This window comes from Lithobates pipiens, unplaced genomic scaffold (assembly GCF_037356315.1).
Source record: "Lithobates pipiens isolate NorthernLeopardFrog02 unplaced genomic scaffold, aLitPip1_a1.2 Scaffold_27, whole genome shotgun sequence".
Classification (NCBI taxonomy): Eukaryota; Metazoa; Chordata; class Amphibia; order Anura; family Ranidae; genus Lithobates; species Lithobates pipiens.
The window spans coordinates 56,282,125-56,302,511 of NW_027507788.1; positions in this window are offsets into that span (position 1 = coordinate 56,282,125).

Below are 20,387 nucleotides of genomic sequence, written 5' to 3' on the forward strand. Positions count from 1 at the left end.
GAAAAGCCCAGCCTAAAAAGCTCAGGCTGGATGTCCATATTCCTCAGTTAATTGTCTCTCTATTCCTAAATACATCTACCACAGTCTACATTATCAAAGAGAGGCCCTCCATAAATTCAACCCCCAACCACTCAGGGAAAAAAAAAAAAAAAACGGGAGGGGGGGGGGGGGGAATAATTCTCTCTCCTCTTTCTCCCATCATCTCCTCCCCATAGTATATATTTTTTTTTATTGGAGCCAGTTGCAAGCCATATCCTCATTATTAGCACCACTGTCAATACCACCTATTTTACTGAGACAAGTGCAAGAAGCACCCTCTTCACTAATTTCAGTTCAACTGAGTAAGCTCCTGGATTTTTTCATATTTCAAGAATTCCTGCCATCATTCCTATATTTTTCATGTCCACCTGGTAGCACCTAACTTTTCATATTCCAGGCCTTCCCACTGTATGAGAACAATAGGGACAGGTTCACAGCAGAACATGGTGTAAGAAAGGCTGGTTCTAGGCATGTCTCCCACACTCTAGGTGAACTCGCTGCCCTTGCGGACTGCATGCAGGTGCCATCACTGCCATGTATTGTTAATGGCACCCCAAGCACAGATTTCAAATGTACTGCGGTACTGTGTGGTTTGGTGCCATGCATTTTGAAAAAGTAATTCAAACAATTCAGCTTTCAAATTCCATCACAAAGGAATGCTCAGGCATCTGCAGCCTCTAATAATTCTTCAGCAGCTAATAAAAAAAATATATATATCAGTTTTGAATGGACTGACCCATTAAAATTGCTGGCTGCAAATACAAAAAGCAAGGATTTTGCCTTGGAAATGTAAGAGTAAAATGACCTTTATCAACCTTCTCCTACTTACCAGGCCTCACAAATGATCTAATATCTAGATGAGCACTTTAGCAATCAAGAGAAAGAAAAAAATTCTGAACAGAAGTGGAAAAAAAATAAAGATAACACAGACATTGTAGCTGTCAGACATTTGTCATTTTTTTTATGTAAACTTGCCTGGCTGAATTGCATCAGAAACCACCTGCAAAACTAATCAGGGGACCAAGTTCAAATCCAGCCAATGGAATTGGTTAAAATGGCTGGGGTAGAAAAGTGTCTGTAGACATGCCAATCTTTGCCTGATCCTGCTAAAGCCAATCATTGCATATCTTTGGGTTTATCTCTTTGCATTCTATACCTCCTTTTTTTTTATTCTTCCTTCCATTTCCTTTACCAACACTGGTCTGATGTGTTCTCAATCAAAAACAAAACAGGGATTTTACTAGGTAAGGATTTTATCAAGAAAGGAAACTAAATGCCTCCCGAATAATTACCTATACTTATGCTGACTTTTCCTCCTGGGCTCTCTAGCGCTGCTCCTTTTTTCATGTTGCAAGCACTTCTCATACTAAAGTGAGCAATCCTATGCTTGTCACTATATAGATATCAATAGTCCAGCCACAGCATGCAGAGGAGGTGGTGGACTGGCTTACTAAACCTTCCTCATCTTCCTCATCCTCTGTCACACAAGCAGAGACGAGTGTGCAGTCCCCTGCAGTTGCCAGAGTGGATAAACCTGTCTCCTTGCCCACATCTATTCCTGCCATAGCCCCAACATCAGCCATTAAGGAGTCAGTTATTTGACCACAGCATCAGCCACTTGATCCTTGATGATACCCAGCCATTACTGGATTCAGATGTTGGTTCTGAGGTTGAGGATGACAGGAATACGAGCCTAGAGAGAGAGAGGAACACTGGTAGATAAATTTACATTTATGTTCCCCAAGCCGCAGCATATTGCCAAGCAGTCTCCAGTGGTAATGATGAAGATGGAGGAGATGATGATGATTATGAGGTCGCTGATGTGACTTGGGTGCCAGATAGAGCAGAGGAGGAAACTGAAGGTGAGGCGGCACAACCCTAAGGAGGCTGACATCAAGAAAGATTAGAGAGCAGCCACCCTATTCCATCACATTCTGCAACTGTTTTCTCCCAGTTCACTCCCCAAAGCTCAGCTGTCTGGGCCTTTTTCAGCACATCCGCAGCAGATTGCACTGTTGCTGAATGCATACTGTGCCTCAGGCACATCAAACGTGGCAAAAACACCAACCATTGTTGTACCACATGCTTAACAAGGAAGTAAACGTTCAACCACTCATCCCGTTGGCAAGATCACCTAAAAGCCACGCAAAAGGGGCACAAATCTGTTCCTCCTCCCCCTTACCCACTTCAGTCTGCCCCTGCTTTACCGAGTCATTACCTCCCAGCAGCCTCCACTGTCAGGGATGATGGTATGGTATAGCACAGGGTGTCCCAGGTCCTATCAGCACATCTGCCATCTGCACACTACCAGACTAGCCAGCAAATTTCTCTGCCCCATCTGCTGCAGCAGAAAAAAAAAATACTGTTCCTGCCTCCCATTTGCCCTATAAATGCAAGTTTGTTAAAGCTGCTGGCTCTACAACTCCTGGCTTTCAGCCTGGTGGATTCTGCTCCTTGAATTTGCACAATGTGCTATACCACAGTGTCAGGTTCCCAGTCGCTACTACTTTTCATGTAAAGCCATTCCATCTCTCTATCATCACGTGGAAGGGAATGTCTTGGCATCAGAATCTGGAAGCCCCCTTTAACAAAGGGACGCCCAGATCCTGCCCCCCCCCTCATTTGAAATAGGTACATTGTACCCCTGCCATTTCACAAAGAAAGGGTAAAAAATTGTTTAAAAAACACACAGACACCGTTGGGATAAGTCATGGGTGATCTCTTCTCTGAGGTCCAGCGATTGGTGATCTCTCCTGATGGTCCAGCGATGGGGGTTCTCTCCTGATTGTCCAGCGCAGCGCATCCTGTCTCCACTGGAGACACTGCAGGAATCCTGGCAGCCTGACATGTCTTAGTTGAGGAGGACGGGGCCACCCGTCACCTGACCCTGCCCCCCTCTGACGCAAGGGGAAACCCAGGCTTCCCCAGTAATGTGCGGGTGATCTCGTCCCCCTCTGATGTAATGCAGGTTTCCCTTGTTAAAGGGGGCTTCCAGATTCGGATAAGCCCCCCACCTGCAGACCCCCACAACCACTGGCCAGGATTGTGGGGATGAGGCCCTTGTCCCCATCAACATGGGGACATGGTGCTTTGAGGGGGGTCACAGACCCCCAAAGCAGCCTCCCAATGTTGAGGGCATGTGGCCTGGTATGGTTCAGGAGGGGAGGGCGCTCTCTCGTCCCCCCCCACTTTTCATGCGGCCTGCCAGGTTGCGTGCTCGGATAAAGGGTCTGGTATGGATTTTTGGGGGGATCTCCACGCCATTTTTTTTTTATTTGGCGTGGAGTTCCCCTTAAAATCCATACCAGACCTGAAGGGTCTGGTATGGATATTTTGGGGGAACTTCACGTCATTTTTTTTTTTATTTGATGTGGGGTTCCCCCTAATATGCATACCAGAGCTGAAGGGCCTGGTAATTGAATTTGGGGGGAGCCCCACACATTTCTTTTATCAATGACTTCCAATGACTGTTCTCTGTATTACGGGGAGCCGACAATTCAATATAGCCACGAGTGCTTTTAAAATTACTTTTTTTCCTGCAGAAATGACATTTTATGCAGGGACAGTTCTAAGCACGGGAAACATGCGGCCCTTTACATGCATACTATACACACCCCTCAGGAACGAAATTGAAAGGAATATTACACTTTTATTGTTTCACTCCTGAAAAAACTGCAGTTTTTAAAAGTTTTTTTTGCATTGATACATGTCCACTGGGGCAGGACCCAGGTCCCCAAACACTTTTTAGGACATTAACTTGCATATTAGCCTTTAAAATTAGCAATTTTGATTTTGAACACTCGAGTCCCATAGACTTTAATAGGGTTATAAAGTTCACTCAAATTTTAGGTCTGTTTGCAGGTTCTGGTGCCAACCGAACCAGGGGGTGCTTGGCTCATCCTTACCAGACACCATCATTCCTATGTCACAGAACACACATAAGAAGAGAGGGGAGGAGGATGAGGACATGGATTCTAGCACTTTCATAGTCTTCGAAGAAGAGGATGACATGCGTCAATCTGTAAGGGATGGCTTTCCAACCCCAGGACCCTTGGAAGTATTATGTGGCTGGGAAGAGGAAGTTTCTGATGCTGTCATCCTGAGTGACCCAGAGGAGTCTGCTTCTCAAGCCTCAGCAAATTTGAGGTGCATGGGCAACCTCATGCTTCAAAGCCTGCAAAACGACCCAAGAATATGTGGCATAAAGGAGAAGGATGATTACTGGTTGGAAACCCTCCTTGACCACCATTATAAGGGGAAGGTCTCAGAACTCATCCCGTCCCCACAGAGAGTGCAGAAGATAAAATCTCAGACACGTTAAAGAGGATTTTATTGAATGTTTTTCCTGACTCCAGCAGGTTACAGTGTTATGGAAAACATAGGTTTGAGTCTGTTGGTCAAGAGAGGAGCGTTGAAGAAGGCGTCTGCCTAAGTGAAGCATTTCTGAATTTTTTTCAGTCTTTAGTCTAAACAAAATGCCTACTATAACGTACAAAATTCTCTTAAGCTGGCAAGTAATTTTACTAAAAAGACAAGAAACAGGGGTGTGTATGCCCACGTACCAGTGGCCAATAAGAGAGAAGGGGAGTACAAAGACAAGTGTGTCTTGCCTACAGTCAAGCATGGTGGTTGGAGTGTCATGGTCTAGGGCTGCATGAGTGCTGCCGGCACTGAGGAGCTACAGTTTATTGAGGGAACCAGGAATCCCAACATGTACTGTGACATACTGAAGCAGAGCATGATCCCCTCCGTTTGGAGACTCGGCCACAGGGCAGTATTCCAACATTTTAATGACCTCAAACACAACTCCAAGAGGATCACTGCCTTGCTAAAGAAGCTAAGGGTAAAGGTGATGGACTGGCCAAGCATGTCTCCAGACCTAAACCCTATTGAGCATCTGTGGGGCATCTTCAAATGGAAGGTGGAGGAGCGCAAGGTCTCTAACATCCACCAGCTCCATGATGTTGTCATGGAGGAGTGGTAGTAGCCTGTGAAGCTCTGGTGAACTCCATGCCCAAGAGAGTTAAGGCAGTGCTGGAAAATAATGGTGGCCACACAAAATATTGACACTTTGGGCCGTACTCACTTTTGTTGCCAGCGGTTTAGATATTAATGGCTCTGTGTTGAGGTATTTTGAGGGAACAGCACATTTACACTGTTATACAAGCTGTACACTCACTACTTTACATTGTAGCAACGTTTTATTTCTTCAGTATTGTCACATGAAAAAATATAATAACATATTTAAAAAAATGTGAGGGGTGTACTCACTTTTGTTAGATACTGTAGGTATAGGATGTGGCTTCAAGGTTTCACTAGCTGCTATACTGTATTCCTACTACTGTATATTGGACTGTCTTTTGACACTTTGTAACACTTTGGGTACATTTTAACACGTGTAGCCGCACTCTATGTGTTGATATAATAGCTGCAACAGATGTGCTTCTGCCATTCCCATTTTAGGTCTGATGTATTTCCCTGTACCTTTAAATCCAGGGTGTTTAGAGCAATTTAAACCTTCAGAATGAGTGGAGCCAATTCTGGGGATGGAAATCCAATGGCACTTTTCAGATTCCTGTGTATTTTTCATTTATTTTTCAATCTGCTGGTGAGTGAGAATACTTCACAGGAGGTTATCAAATGTGTCAGGTTTACACATCAGTTCACTTTGGGTATAATAAATCAGAAGGAAATTCTCCGAGCAGCAAGTTAGATACCGACCGACTGAGAAAAAAAAAAGAGTGAAAGAAGCAGCAGACGGAAAGACAATGTTTTATCTCCCTCTCTAAATATACAAGAAAAATAAAGGACTATAGAGAGGATATTGGTTTGTATCTGATGTAGGATGCTCTGACTGATTTATCAGGATTGGCTCACCTGCTGTATAGAGTGTTAACCCTACATCATCTAATTCACAAGCTATAAGTGCTTACTGCCTACCACCCAACTGCAGTCACAGTGCAATGTGATCGGAGCGAGTCTAGATTATTGCAAGTAGGCATCAAGAGCAATTTAGTTATCTAAAGAGAGTCAATCTGCCTACTAAACCGCAGACCCTTATCCGAAAATGCAGCCCGGCAGGTCAGGAAACAGGAGGGGATGAGCGAGCATCCCCCCTGCTCCTGAACCATACGAGGCTACATGCTCTCAACATAGGGAAGGTGCTTTGGGGCAGGGGGCCAAACATCCCTCCCCCTCGTGTGAATGAGTATGGCCTACCTATTCACCAAAAAAAATATGTAAAACGCAAGTAAAAACACTACAAAAGTCTTTTAAAAGATAAAAAATAAAAATAAATGTCCCCCGTGTAGATTCATCATCAATCATGATGCCCGCTGCACCACTGGACCCTAAAAAAAAAATCTTCGCCCACAACGAGGGCTCCCACCATCTGCCTGCTCTGCTGTCTGACAGTTCCTAAATAGGTAAGAGGTGGGACCACCTGGTGACATTACTTGGTATCACCGGCCCCCTGTGAAGTCGGCACCCCAGCATGACATGCAGTAATGTGGCAGTGCCACCAGGTGATGTTCCTGGGTGGCCCCACCCCTTACCCATTTAAGAACTATCAAACAGCAGAGCAAGCAGACAATGGGTACGGTGGGCATTGTGAATGATGATGGATCTACACTGGGGGACATGGGTAGGGGTACTCTACATACTACATACTCATTCACATATGTGGTTCCAAATTCCAGACAAGCCCCCACCCGCAAACCCCCACAGACAGGGTTGTGGGAAAAAGGCCCTTGTTCACATCAACATGGGAAGAAGGTGCTGGGGGAATCACAGCCCCCAGACCCCAAAGCACTCCCCCATGTTGAGGGCATGTGGTTTGGTATGGTTCAGGAGGGGGAGGTACTCGCTCATCACCTCCTCTCCTGACTTGGCAGATTGTATGATAAGGGTCTGGTATGGATTTTGAGGGGGCCCGCACTTTCTTTTTTTTTACAACCAGCTTTACACAGTGTGTTATGGAGGGGGAAAAAACAAAAAATGCACATAAAAACACATCAAAAATGCGACACTAGCTTTTTTGGTGAGAGTTAATTGAAGTCCATTACATGCAAAACGCAATCTTCTGTGCGAAAAAAAGTCCCTGACCCTTTCCAAAACTGCATTGGCTAAAAAAGGCATAGATGTGAACATGTACAATTGGAAACCATGCTAAATATACTGTAGTGCATTTCCTCAAACCGCACTAAAAAACTAATAGGTGTTAACCTAGGGTAAAAGACCACTGTGTTTTACAGATTGGACCCATTACTAGGGTATTACAGATCAATTATTGGTTCCCATACTGCTTGACCTTCCCTCCACAACACATCAGTTCCTGAATAACCCACACAAGATGCCAATTGGAGTTTAATGGCTATAGCAGCCCCTTATTAACAAATATAATTAGAATAACATTCAATACAATAAGAATGGAGCCCCAAGATCCTTGTAGACATTTCTACTTAACTAAGTACCTGTGTAAACCTGTAAGGTAGGCCTCCAGCTGCAAAACACCAAGACAATTGCACCAGTAACCGTAGGTACTACCATGAATGCCTTTTAACAACCCCAGGTTACAGTCACTGACCCATAACAAATAAAGGGAGGTGTAACTAAGAATAAGACCCTAAGACTTATAACTAAGAATAAGACCCTACCGATTGTCATTTTAACATAATGACCACCTTTAAGGACCTTGAACCCTACTAGCTGCCATGACTACATACATATCAACCTAACGCAGTCCACACTAAAAGGACAATAACTATTAAATAATACTATGAAAGGAGGAAGGGTGTGAAGATTCCCCAACATCAGCTGTCCTCTGATTGACCCTCCTGTATCCATCCCCTGAAACCCTCCTGTTCAACCTATCAGTCAGGTAAGTAACCCAACTCCATGTTTACTTTAATTACCAAAAGACCCCAAGCTACAACTCCACGTTTAACCCTAAAACACACACACACACACAGGTTGGACTTGATGGACTTGTATCTTTTTTTCAACCTCACCAACTATGTAACTACAGTATGTAACCCAGTCATGTAGCCCTTGCAGGATAGGTGTGTGCAGGTGTTGTGTCGGGTGTGCCTAAGCATACACCAATCACCCCACGCACAGTGGCATATAATCCAGTGTGCAGAAACATTGTGCCTTGTCATTGCTGACTGGGGCATTTCTGCCTGAGAGTTGGGGGTGGGTGCACTGTGCATTACAGATCGTGTAATATCTCACTCACAGCAATGAGATATGGAGACACACAATTGGCAGTGCCTGGCACAGAGTGCTATATAAACAGGGCAGAGGAGGCTAAATCTGCTCCGCCTCCTACTCCACCCCTGCTGTGTCTGCCCCCACCCCACTCCCCTTCCCCCCCAACTTGCACACATAGCCTAGGGCAGTGATGGCGAACCTTGGCACCCCAGATGTTTTGGAACTACATTTCCCATGATGCCCTGGCACTCTGCAGTGTAGTTGAGCATCATGGGAAACGTAGTTCCAAAACATCTGGGGTGCCAAGGTTCGCCATCACTGGCCTAGGGGAAACCAGTCTGCAGCCATAATTGGTGAATGAAGGTATCATGAAGACCCCCCTCTCTCTCTCATCCCCCTTCTCTTATACCCCCCACCCTATCTTGCCCCCCCTCTATCTCTCTGACCTCCCTCTTTCTCACCCACTTTCTCCCCCAACCCCCTATACTTAGTACCCTAATGCAATAGGCTGCGCACACCTATGCCCTCTGGTTATGTCTTTTGCTTTACTCTGACCCCAGCTTTCCCATCATTGCAGTGTATTGCAGTTCGCTGCTTAAAAATGCTGCATGCATGATTTTTGGTATATTGTAGAGAATTGGACAGCCGATTAAAATGTATGGGCTTCCCTAATGCAACAAACGTGAATGTGCATGCATTTAACACACCTCAGCAAATTGGGCTCTTAGTAACTTGTACTTGAAGTCCATGGCAGTCCGATTTCAGTGTAAACTTGCCTCTTTGGATTAGATCCTTTGCTCCACTCTGCATTCAGAACATGACAACATAGGATCCAGGCTGAACACTAGAGTGAACAACCACGCTGTAGTAAGTGCTGCAGAGTGTCCCCTGATAGAGCAGGCAATCTTAGCCAGCTCCTGGCTACATGATTATTGCTGGTGGTGGCTATAGCAGCTGCTAGTGATAATCGCAGGTGAAACCTGCCATGCTGGTTGTACCCAAGTTTATAGATCGATTAATTTGATACATTCAGCCTACGCATACACAGTTCGAATCTCAGCCAGTTCCTGCTGAACTGGCTATAATTCGAACCGTTTATGGCCTACATTAGTATAAACACATGAGACTAGCAAATTCTGATAACCTACCATATACAGGAAAGGAAAAAAGTCCCTGTATGTTTGTAGGCCTTCTTGTCATGGCCAGTATTGGTCATCTTACTTTAAAAAAAGTAATTAGTTAAGTTACAAATGACTCCTCCCAAAAAGTAATTGCGTTAGTAACTCGGTTACTACATTGGAAAAGTAATTAGTTACTCAGCAAAGTAACTGTGACAGAGGTGGCAGCGGTGGTACTTGAGGGGGTGGCAGCAGTGGTGGTGTACAGTACTTAGGGGGTGGCAGCGGTGGTACTTGGGGGGGTGGCAGCAGTGGTGGTGTACAGTACTTGGGGGGTGGCAGCGGTGGTACTTGGGGGGGGGGGGTGGCAACAGTGGTGTACTTGGGGGGGTGGCAGCAGTGGTGGTGTACAGTACTTGGGGGGTGGCAGCGGTGGTACTTGGGGGGGGTGGCAACAGTGGTGTACTTGGGGGGGGTGGCAGGCAGCGGTGGTATTTGGGGGGGTGGCAGCGGTGGTGGTGCCATCCTCTCCCACCACCACCTCTGCCTCTTACTGATCCCATCCCCCACCACCACTGATCTCATCCCTACCATATCCCCCCCCCCATCACCTCTGTTGTAGAAGTGATGGCGGGTGGTAGGGATGGGATCAGTAAGAAGCAGAGGTGGTGGAGGACTTGGGATGGATCGATTGCACTGCAATTCAAATCGTCAGACAGACAGTCACTTACTTAAATGCCTCCAGGGATGCCTTTCCTCATGGGGAGAAAGAGAGACCCTCCCCTTCACTTGATTGGTGTCAGCTGACTTCATTTTTCAGTGTCTGCCCTGCCTCCCTACATTCTCTCTCTCTGGATAGGCAGGGCAGGATGGGGCGGTCCAGTCTTTCTGAGACCCCATTCACACCTGAGCGTTTTGTAGCTTGAAGCCTGAAGCTACAAAACGCTAGAGGGGAAAAAATCTATTATTCTCAATGGAGATGGTTCACATCTCCACTCCAAGTCGCCTGAAGCCGAACGCCTGAAGCACGAACAAGTTTCGGATCCTTTTTTGTCGCTCGAATCGGGCAGATTTGGGCGTTTTTCTTCTTTTAACATTGGTGACCTTTTGCCCTGCACAAAATCACGGCAAATCGCAGTAAAAAAAACGCAGTGAATCGCGGTCAAAAATGCCACAAAATCACTGTAAATTTGCACGATTTTCTGCTTGAAAACGCTGCGCTCAGGTGTGAATGCAGCCTTAGTCTCAGCCTCTTCTCAACTCAGCGGATGAAAGCCCCCCTCCCTGCGATGGAGACGAATGGCCAGGCAACGCGGCCACAGCGGGCCTCCCGGGCGGTAGATGTAACTGCTGTAATGCTGCCCAAGTAATGGGAACTGAGTTACCATGAGGGGAAGAGTAATCAGGTAGATTACTCGTTACCCTCTAAGTTACTCAGTTTATTTTAACTGAGTTACTCACATCACTGGTCAAGGCCTATACACGGTGCTATAATTTTGGAGCTACAGGGTTGAAGAGCTACAGCTGTGATAACAAACTGATTCCGTTCATCTTTCAGCCTTCCTATCCTCTCTTCTCATATATTCAGAAAAAGCCTTGAATTCTTTTCACATGCATTCTGTGAATGAACAAGAGGAGATTCTGTTGTTCATCTGGGCCTCCTCTTCCCTTGTCTATTCATAGAATGCCTTGCATTCTATGAAAAATAATACAAGGCTTTTTCTGAATGGCCAAGGGAAGAGGAAGGGGAGGGCAAACAATGACAGCCCTTTACTGTCACAGCAGCAGCTCTTCATACACAGTTTAGCACTGTGTATGGGATCTGGCATCAGAACAGCTATGATTTTTGTTGTAATTAGCAGCCACTGGGATCTAAGATAGTCTTAGCTAAAAATCACCTAATACATTTGTGCTGTTTACAAAAAAAATAAAAAAAATAAAAAGAGTTCAGCTTTAATCTGCTTCTATTTTGCTTTAAAGCGGAGGGCCACCCTAAAGAGGAGCTTCCGCTCATTGGAACCCTCCTCCCCTCCGGCGCCACAATTGGCACCTTTCAGGGGGGAGGGGGGTGCAGATACCTGTACAGTACAGGTATCTGCACCCACTTCCGGCATAGATATCTGCAGAAAGTACACCCCTTTCCGCAGAATCTACGCCCCTTTCCGAAGGTCCCCCGCTGTCCGCTGGGAAACACACGGATCCCAGAGACAGCGGGGACCATCCTTATTGCGCAGCGCGACTCGCGCATGCGCAGTAGGGAACCGGGAAATGAAGCCGCAAGGCTCCACTTCCCGATTCCCATACCCAAGATGGTGGTGGCAGCACCCGAGAGACGATCGAGAGATCGGCTTTGGGTGCCGACATCGCGGGCGCGCTGGGCGGGTAAGTGTCCTTATTTTAAAAGTCAGCAGCTGCAGTATTTGTAGCTGCTGGCTTTAAAAAAAAAAAAAAAAAAAAAAAAACAGCGGACTCCCTCTTTAATTGGTTCTTTCCCCATCAACAAGTTAAATAGCACTTTAAAAAGTTTCTATTTTCATCACACGCTTTTTTTTAAACTCCGTGACCTCATCATTGGGTCTCTGTGCTTCTCTATGCAGTGCTCCGTGGAGGAGACGGACGGCTCTGTGTCCCCCGAGCCCACCCTTTTTTGAAGCCTATTAGAGCCCCTGGCTCTAATCATGTGCTTCAAAGAAAAGATAAAACCCCAATGGAATCCATGCATCCGGTGCCCCGCGTGTAGATTAGGGGGACGGGCGCATGGCTTGGGAGGGGGAGGCGGCACCCCTGAGCCCCTTATGGAGCAGCCACCATTGGTTGATAGATTGGGTGGGCAAAATGCTGTACATCACTTCCTGAATCATAGTTACATAGTTAGTTAGGTTGAAAAAAGACACAAGTCCATCTAGTTCAACCATAAATAAATAATTCAAATAAAAAATATTATACCATCCAATATACCCAACAGTTGATCCAGAGGAAGGCAAAAAAACCCCAGCAGAGCATGCTCCAATTTGCTACAGCAGCGGAAAAAATTCCTTCCTGATCCCAGGAGAGCCAATTGAATTTTCCCTGGATCAACTTTACCTATAAATGTTAGTACCCAGTTCTTAGTATTTTGTCTCATTACTTTTTCAATAGCTGACAGCCCTGATGCAGGCAGTGGGCCATCTCTTGCAATGCCTTGATGGGTGGGTGTCAGTGTGGAGGAGTATCAGACTGAATTTACATTGCACTGTAATCCAATAAATGAAAGGCACAGTCCAGGTACACTAAGGCTAGATGATAATGGGTGTCTACCAGCCACAAAATAGGACAGACTGACTTATTGTAGCGTTTAATGCACACTTAGAGAGGCTACCAGTGTGCAGTAGAGCTGCAACTAACGATTCATTTGGCTGTCGACTAATCTATCGATTATTTCTTCGATTAGTCAACGACTATCCGATTATTTTTTTTATTTTTATTTTTTAATGAATCTAGTGTTTTTTTTTTTGATTAGCTAATTAATCCTTTGGATAACCTTGAGAGTATTGTATGGCAGAGTATTGTATGGCATGGCAGGGCAGAGTAATTGTGGAAATTGCATGGCAGGGCAGAGTAATTGTGGACATTGCATGGCAGGGCAGAGTAATTGTGGACATTGCATGGCAGGGCAGAGTAATTGTGGACATTGCATGGCAGGGCAGAGTAATTGTGGACATTGCATGGCAGGGCAGAGTAATTGTGGACATTGCATGGCAGGGCAGAGTAATTGTGGACATTGCATGGCAGGGCAGAGTAATTGTGGCCATTGCATTGCAGGGCAGAGTAATTGTGGCCATTGCATTGCAGGGCAGAGTATTGGCGGGCATGGCAGGGCAGAGTAATTGTGGACATTGCATTGCAGGGCAGAGTAATTGTGGACATTGCATTGCAGGGCAGAGTATTGGCGGGCATGGCAGGGCAGAGTATTGGCGGGCATGGCAGGGCAGAGTATTGGCGGGCATGGCAGGGGAGGGCAGGGCATTGCAGGGCAGAGCAGAGTATAGTATAGTATTGCAGGGCAGAGTATTGCATTGGCAGGGTATGGAGGGATGGCTGCATCCATCCGACCTCTCCCCTCCACTACACAGATCAGTACAGAGAGGGGAGAGAGAAACCGGCGTCATGTCATGACGCCGGTTTGTTTACAAGTGATCGCTCCATCGGAGCGATCACATTGTAAACGCCTGGGTGTAGAAAGATGGCCGCCGCTTCGGAGCTAGGCCGAAGCCGCGGCCTCTCCTAAGGCCGAGACCGCGGAGCGCGCCATGTGCGCACGGATCGGTGACGATCCGTTGCACCCCTAGGGGCGGCGGCACGGAGGGGGAGAAGAGAGGGGGACGGCGGCACGGAGGGGAGCAGTAAATGCTAAGCACTGCCCCCACTGTGACGCATCGACGCCCTGCACGCACGTCGACGTATTTTCTTAGTCAACGATTACGTCGACGCGTCGTGGCAGCTCTAGTGTGCAGTACAATCAGAGTAAACAATTCTAAGTACAGGAGAGGAGCCTGCATTCATGACTGAATGTAAGGCTGAAGGTCAGCTTTAAAGTGGTTGTAAAGGCTGAAGGTTTTTACCTTCATACATGAAGGTAAAAAAAGAAAAACCTTCTGTGTGCTGCTCCCCCCACAACTCACCCAATACATACCCGAGCCCCCTTTCAATTCAACGATGTGTACGGGGGCCTCGGCTTTCCCAGGTCTCTCTCTCCTCATTGGCTGACAAAGCAGTGGGCGTCATTGTCAATCACAGCCTGTGAGCCAATAAGAGAAGAGCAGGGGGCGGGGCCGAACCATGGCTCTATGTGTCTTATGGACGCATTAAGCAGGGCTCAAAAGCAAGCATGCACCAGTGCCTCCATAGCAAGTGGCTTGCTATTGGGAACACTGATCAAGAGGGAGGAGCACCCCAGAAGAGGATCAGGGCTGCTCTGTGCACAGAGCAGGTAAGTATGATATGTTTGTTATTAAAAAAAAATAAAAAAAAAAGTAATTTAAAAAAAAAAGGGTGAAGCTTTAATAAATTATTTTCCAGCTTTTGCAGACTGGCAGCTGATTGGGTACCTTAGTCTGCATCTTGAGCAGCAAATAATATTTTCTAAAACCATCATCTTCAGAATGCTTCACAATTATTTTAATGTAAGTATAGTATTGTTGCAGCTCTCAACAAGTAACAAATCTATATAAACAAATCATTTACTATAGGGTTCTGTTTAAACAGGCAAGCAAGATCGTCCTCACTTGGTCACCTCCGAGACTTTGAAACCACTAGCAGCAAGAATGTAATCCTTTTAGCAGAGAATAAGCAGCATAATGTTTTTACATTGCTATTTCTAAAGAGAGAGTAGTGTTTTGTTCATAAGGATTTGGCACGTAAATTATAAACCACAGCAATTTGTTACACTATATGACCAGTAGAAGCGAAGCAGATTTGCTAAAATCTGTTACACGGATAAAAATGCGATTTCTATTGGTTATTTAAAGCCGTACTGCAGACTTGAAAAAGCACTATTCACCACAGATGTAAATTCCTTTAACCACTTCGAGACCGGACTGTTTCGTCTCCTTCCTTCCCAGGCCATGTACTCAAAAGAATTTTATATCTTTTTTTTTTTTTTGGTAGATAGAGCTTTCTTTGGCGGTATAAAATCACGTGTTTTTTTTTTTTTTTGCTGTATAAAGAAAAAAAAGCTGAACATTTTGTGAAAAAAAAATGTTTCTTTTAGTTTCTCTTATACAATTTTGCAGATAGGCAAAATGTATTTTGCTACATTTTTTTACTTGGTGTAAAAAAATCAGTATATATTATTTAATCTGTGTGAAAGTTATAGAGTCTACAAGCTATGGTATGTTTGAAAATAGATGAATATTAAAGTGGTTGTAAAGACAGAAGATTTTTTATCTTCATGCATTCTATTCATGAAGATTAAAAAAAAAAAAACCTTCTGCGTGAAGCAGCCCCCTAATACTTACTTGAGGTCCATCTCTATCCAGCGTTGTGTATGAGTGGCTCCTGCTGCTGTCAATGAAAGTTAGTTAGCCAATAAGGAGAGAGAGGGGGTGGGGCCAAACCACGGCTCCATGTTCGAATGGACATACGGAGCTGTGGCTTGCCTTGCCCATAGTATGGACACTCAACAGGAAGGAGGGCCAGAAGTGCCGAAAAGGGATCCAAGAAGAGGAGGATCTGGGCTGATCTGTGCAAAACCACTGCAGGTAAGTATAAAGTTTGTTGTTTTTAAAGAAAAAAAAAGACTTTAGTAGCACTTTAACCGGTTCCCGACCAGCGCACGACGATGTACGTCGACAGAATGGCACGGGCAGGCATATTGGCGTACAGGTACGTCCAATCTTCAATGCCGCCCTGCCATCGGGAGCGCACCGATAGCGGCGCGCTCCCGCGCTGGTCGGGACCCCTGTGAGTCCGGTCGTGGGACCCGCGGACTTGATCGCCGCGGGCATACCCACGATCGTCTCACGGGATGGCTGAATGGAGGAAATGCCGTGTAAACAGCATTTCTCCATTCTGCCTAGCAACTAGTGACACTGATCTCTGCTCCATGTGATTGGAGCAGAGATCAGTGTTCACTAAATGAAAGCCCAACCCCCCCCCCCCCCCCCCACAGTTAGTAACACACCCCTAGGAACACTTAACCCCTACACTGCCACCCACTGGTTAACCCCTTCACTGCCAGTGTTATTTACACAGGAATCACTGCATTTATATAGCAGTGATTACTGTATAAATGACAATGGTCCCAAAAAATGTGTCAAAAATGTCAGATGGGTCCCCCACAATGTCGCAGTCACAAAAAAAAATAAAAAAAATAAAAAAAAAACGCTTATCGCCGCCATTACTAGTAAAAAAAAAAGAAATAATAAAAAATTATTAATAAAAATGCTATAAAACTATCCCTATTTTGTAAATGCTATAACTTTTGCGCAAACCAATCAATAACCGCTTATTGCGATTTTTTTTTTTTTTTTACCAAAAATATGTAGAAGAATACGTATCCGCCTAAACTGAGGGAAAAAAAAGTTTTTTTTATATATTTTTGGGGGATATTTATTATAACACAAAGTAAAAAATAATGAGTTTTTTACAAAATTGTCGCTCTATTTTTGTTTATAGCGCAAAAAATAAAAACCGCAGGGGTGATCAAATACCACCAAAAGAAAGCTCTATTTGTGGGAAAAAAAGGACGTCAATTTTATTTGGGAGCCACGTCGCACGACCACGCAATTGTCAGTTAAAGCGACGCAGTGCCGAATCGCAAAAAGTGGTCTGGTCTTTGACCAGCAAAATGGTCCGGTCTGTAAGTGGTTAAAAGAAACAAGGGGGGGAGGCACCTTTCTAGGTGTAGTGTTAAAATAGTATCATTTATTGCACAAGATTAAAAACACTTACAAGATATAAGTGGGAGTCATGCTCATCATAAATATGTCCTGGCAGTTCTATTGCATCCTATAGGCTTCTTGCACGATCCGGGTAGCTGGGAAAAGTTTTGGTATGATTCTGTGTTGAATAGCTGTACATTCAGGAAAACCAGGAAGTAGTCCGCTCCATGCTGTCCAGCTTGAACCAGAAGAGGAAATGATGTCACCAGCAGGGGGTGGAAGGAAGGGGTAAGGACTGGCTCTGTGGAATGAAAGACTACGCACTCGGCGCTCACAGCTCCTTCTACTGGCCTGTTGTTCTCTGGAGGAGAGCATCATTAAATACACCCTCCTGGGCGTGATGTCCGCAGCTGTAGAACTACAATGGTCAGCGGACCAAAGGCAATGGGATGAAGGAATTTTCGGGAAAATAGTAGATTATAAATAGTTCGGCATACAAAGGATGACAGCTGCTGCAAAACAGAGCACATATTGAGCTAAAAAAGGGAAAAAATCAAACTAAGGCTCGGCTTCCACTAGTACGACCTATCATGTAACTTGGGACTCCAAAGTTGCACGACAAGTCATTCCCCATGACTTCCAATGAGCACCGTTCACATCTGTGCAACTTCAAGTTGCAGCAACTTCAAAGCAGTCCCTGCACTACTCTGGTCCCACTTTGATGTGACTTGAGGTCTATAGACCCCAAGAATACACAGGCACTGTCCACAGTATCATCAAAATCGCTAATAATTTGAGTAAAAAAAAATGCGGGAAAATTGTGCGACTTTCAGGTTGCAACAGTGGAAACACAGCCCAAGGGTGCACGATCTGAATATCAATATTAAAAAATCAATTAAAAATGTTTTAATCATATATATATATAAGGGGAGGAATATATTAAAAAAAAAATATATATATATATATATATATATATATATATATATATATATATATATATAGTGCCTTGCGAAAGTATTCGGCCCCCTTGAACTTTTCAACCTTTTGCCACATTTCAGGCTTCAAACATAAAGTTATAACATTTTTATTTTTTGTGAAGAATCACCAACAAGTGGGACACAATTGTGAAGTGGAACGAAATCTATTGGATTTTTGAAACTTTTTTAACCACCTCAGTACAGTGCAGTTACACCCCCTTCCTGACCAGACCAATTTTCAGGTTTCAGCGCTCTCACAGTTTGAATGACAATTACTCAGTCATGCAACACTGTACCCATATGAAACTTGCGTCCTTTTTTCCACACAAATAGAGCTTTCTTTTAGTGGTATTTAATCACTAGTGCGTTTTTTATTTTTTGTGCTATAAATAAAATAAAACGTAAATTTTGTGAAAAAAATGCAATTTTCTTTGTTTCTGTCATAAATTTTTGCTAATTAGTAATTTTTCTTCATACATTTTTGCCAAAATTTATACTGCTACATATCTTTGGTAAAAATAACCCACATTAGTATATATTATTTGGTCTTTGTGAAAGTTATAGAGTCTACAAACTATGGTGCCAATCGCTGAAAATTGATCACATCTGATCAGGCCTTCAGTACATCAGGTGTACCTCATTTCTTGAGACACTAACAAGTCAGGAAAGTACAAATACCCCCCAAATGACCCCTTTTTACAAAGTAGACATTCCAAGGTATTAAGTAGGTAGCATGGTGAGTTTTTTTAAGTTGTCATTTTTTCCCACAATTCTTTGCAAAATGAAGATTTTTTTTTATTATTATTATTTTTTACAAAATTGTCATATTATCAGGTTATTTCTCACACACAACATATGCATACAACAAATTACACCCCAAAATACATTCTGCTACTCTTCCCGAGTACGGTGATACCACATGTGTGAGACTTTTACACAGCCTGGCCACATACAGAGCACCAACATTGATGTAGTACCTTCAGACGTTCTACGAGTAAATATGACACATCTCATTTCTCAACCACCTATTACACTTTTGAAGGTCCTGGAGTACCAGGACAAGGGAATTGCCCATAAAATTACCCCATTTTGGAAAGCAAACACCCCAACGTATAATCTGTGAGGCATAATGAGTCTTTTGAATGGTTAATTTTTTTCCAGAAGTTTTTGGAATATGTGGAAAAACATTAAAACGCATTTTTTTTTTTTTTACACAAAATTGTCAATTTATAAGATATTTCTAACACATAGCATGTATATAGCAAAAATTACAACCCAAAACACATTCTGCTACTCCTCCCGAGTATGGCGATACCACATGTGTAGGACTTTTACACAGCCTGGTCACGTAGAGAGGCCGAACATTGAAGTAGTATGTTCAGGCGTTCTAGGAGCATAAATGACACATCTCATTTCATTCCTACCCATCACACTTTTGAAGGTCCTGGACCACCAGGACAGTGAAATTACCCACAAAATGACCCCATTTTGGAAAGCAAACACCCCAACGTATATTCTATGAGACATGGGCTGCAAATAGGTACTTGGGTACTCTGATGGGCTGGAGATAGGTACTCGGGTACTCTGATGGCCTGGTGACAGGTACTAGGGTACTCTGATGGCCTGGTGACAGGTACTTGGGTACTCTGATGGCCTGGTGACAGGTACTCTGATGGCCTGGTGACAGGTACTCGGGTACTCTGATGGCCTGGTGACAGGTACTTGGGTAACTCTGATGGCCTGGTGACAGGTACTCTGATGGCCTGGTGACAAGTACTCAGGTACTCTGATGGCCTGGTGACAGGTACTCTGATGGTTTGGTGACTGGTATTTGGGTACTCTGAAGGGTGGTGACAGGTACTCATATGGACTGTGACAGGTACTCAGGTACTCAGATGAACTGTGACAGGTACTCGAGTACTTAGATGGACTGTGACAGGTACTCGGGTACTCAGATGGGCTGTGACAGGTACTCGGGTACCCTGATGAACTGTGACAGGTACTCGGTACTCTAATGGACTGTGACAGGTACTCAGGTACTCTGATGGCCTGGTGACAGGTACTCTGATGGTTTGGTGACTGGTATTTGGGTACTCTGAAGGGCGGTGACAGGTACTCATATGGACTGTGACAGGTACTCGGGTACTCAGATGAACTGTGACAGGTACTCGGGTACTCAGATGAACTGTGACAGGTACTCGGGTACTCAGATGAACTGTGACAGGTACTCGGGTACTCAGATGAACTGTGACAGGTACTCAGATGAACTGTGACAGGTACTCAGGTACTCAGATGGACTGTGACAGGTACTCGGGTACTCAGATGGGCTGTGACAGGTACTCGGGTACTTTGATGGGCTGTGACAGGTACTCGGGTACACTGTGGGACCGTGACAGATACTCGGGTACCATGATGGACTGTGACAGGTACTCGGGTACTCTGATGGACTGTGACAGGTACTCGGGTACTCTGATGTGCCGTGACAGGTACTCGGGTACTCTGATGGGCTGTGACAGGTACTCGGGTACTCTGATGGGCCGTGACAGGTACTCGGGTACTCTGATGGGCCGTGACAGGTACTCGGGTACTCTGATGGGCCGTGACAGGTACTCAAGTACTCTGATTGGCCGTGACAGGTACTCGGGTACTCTGATGGGCCGTGACAGGTACTCGGGTACTCT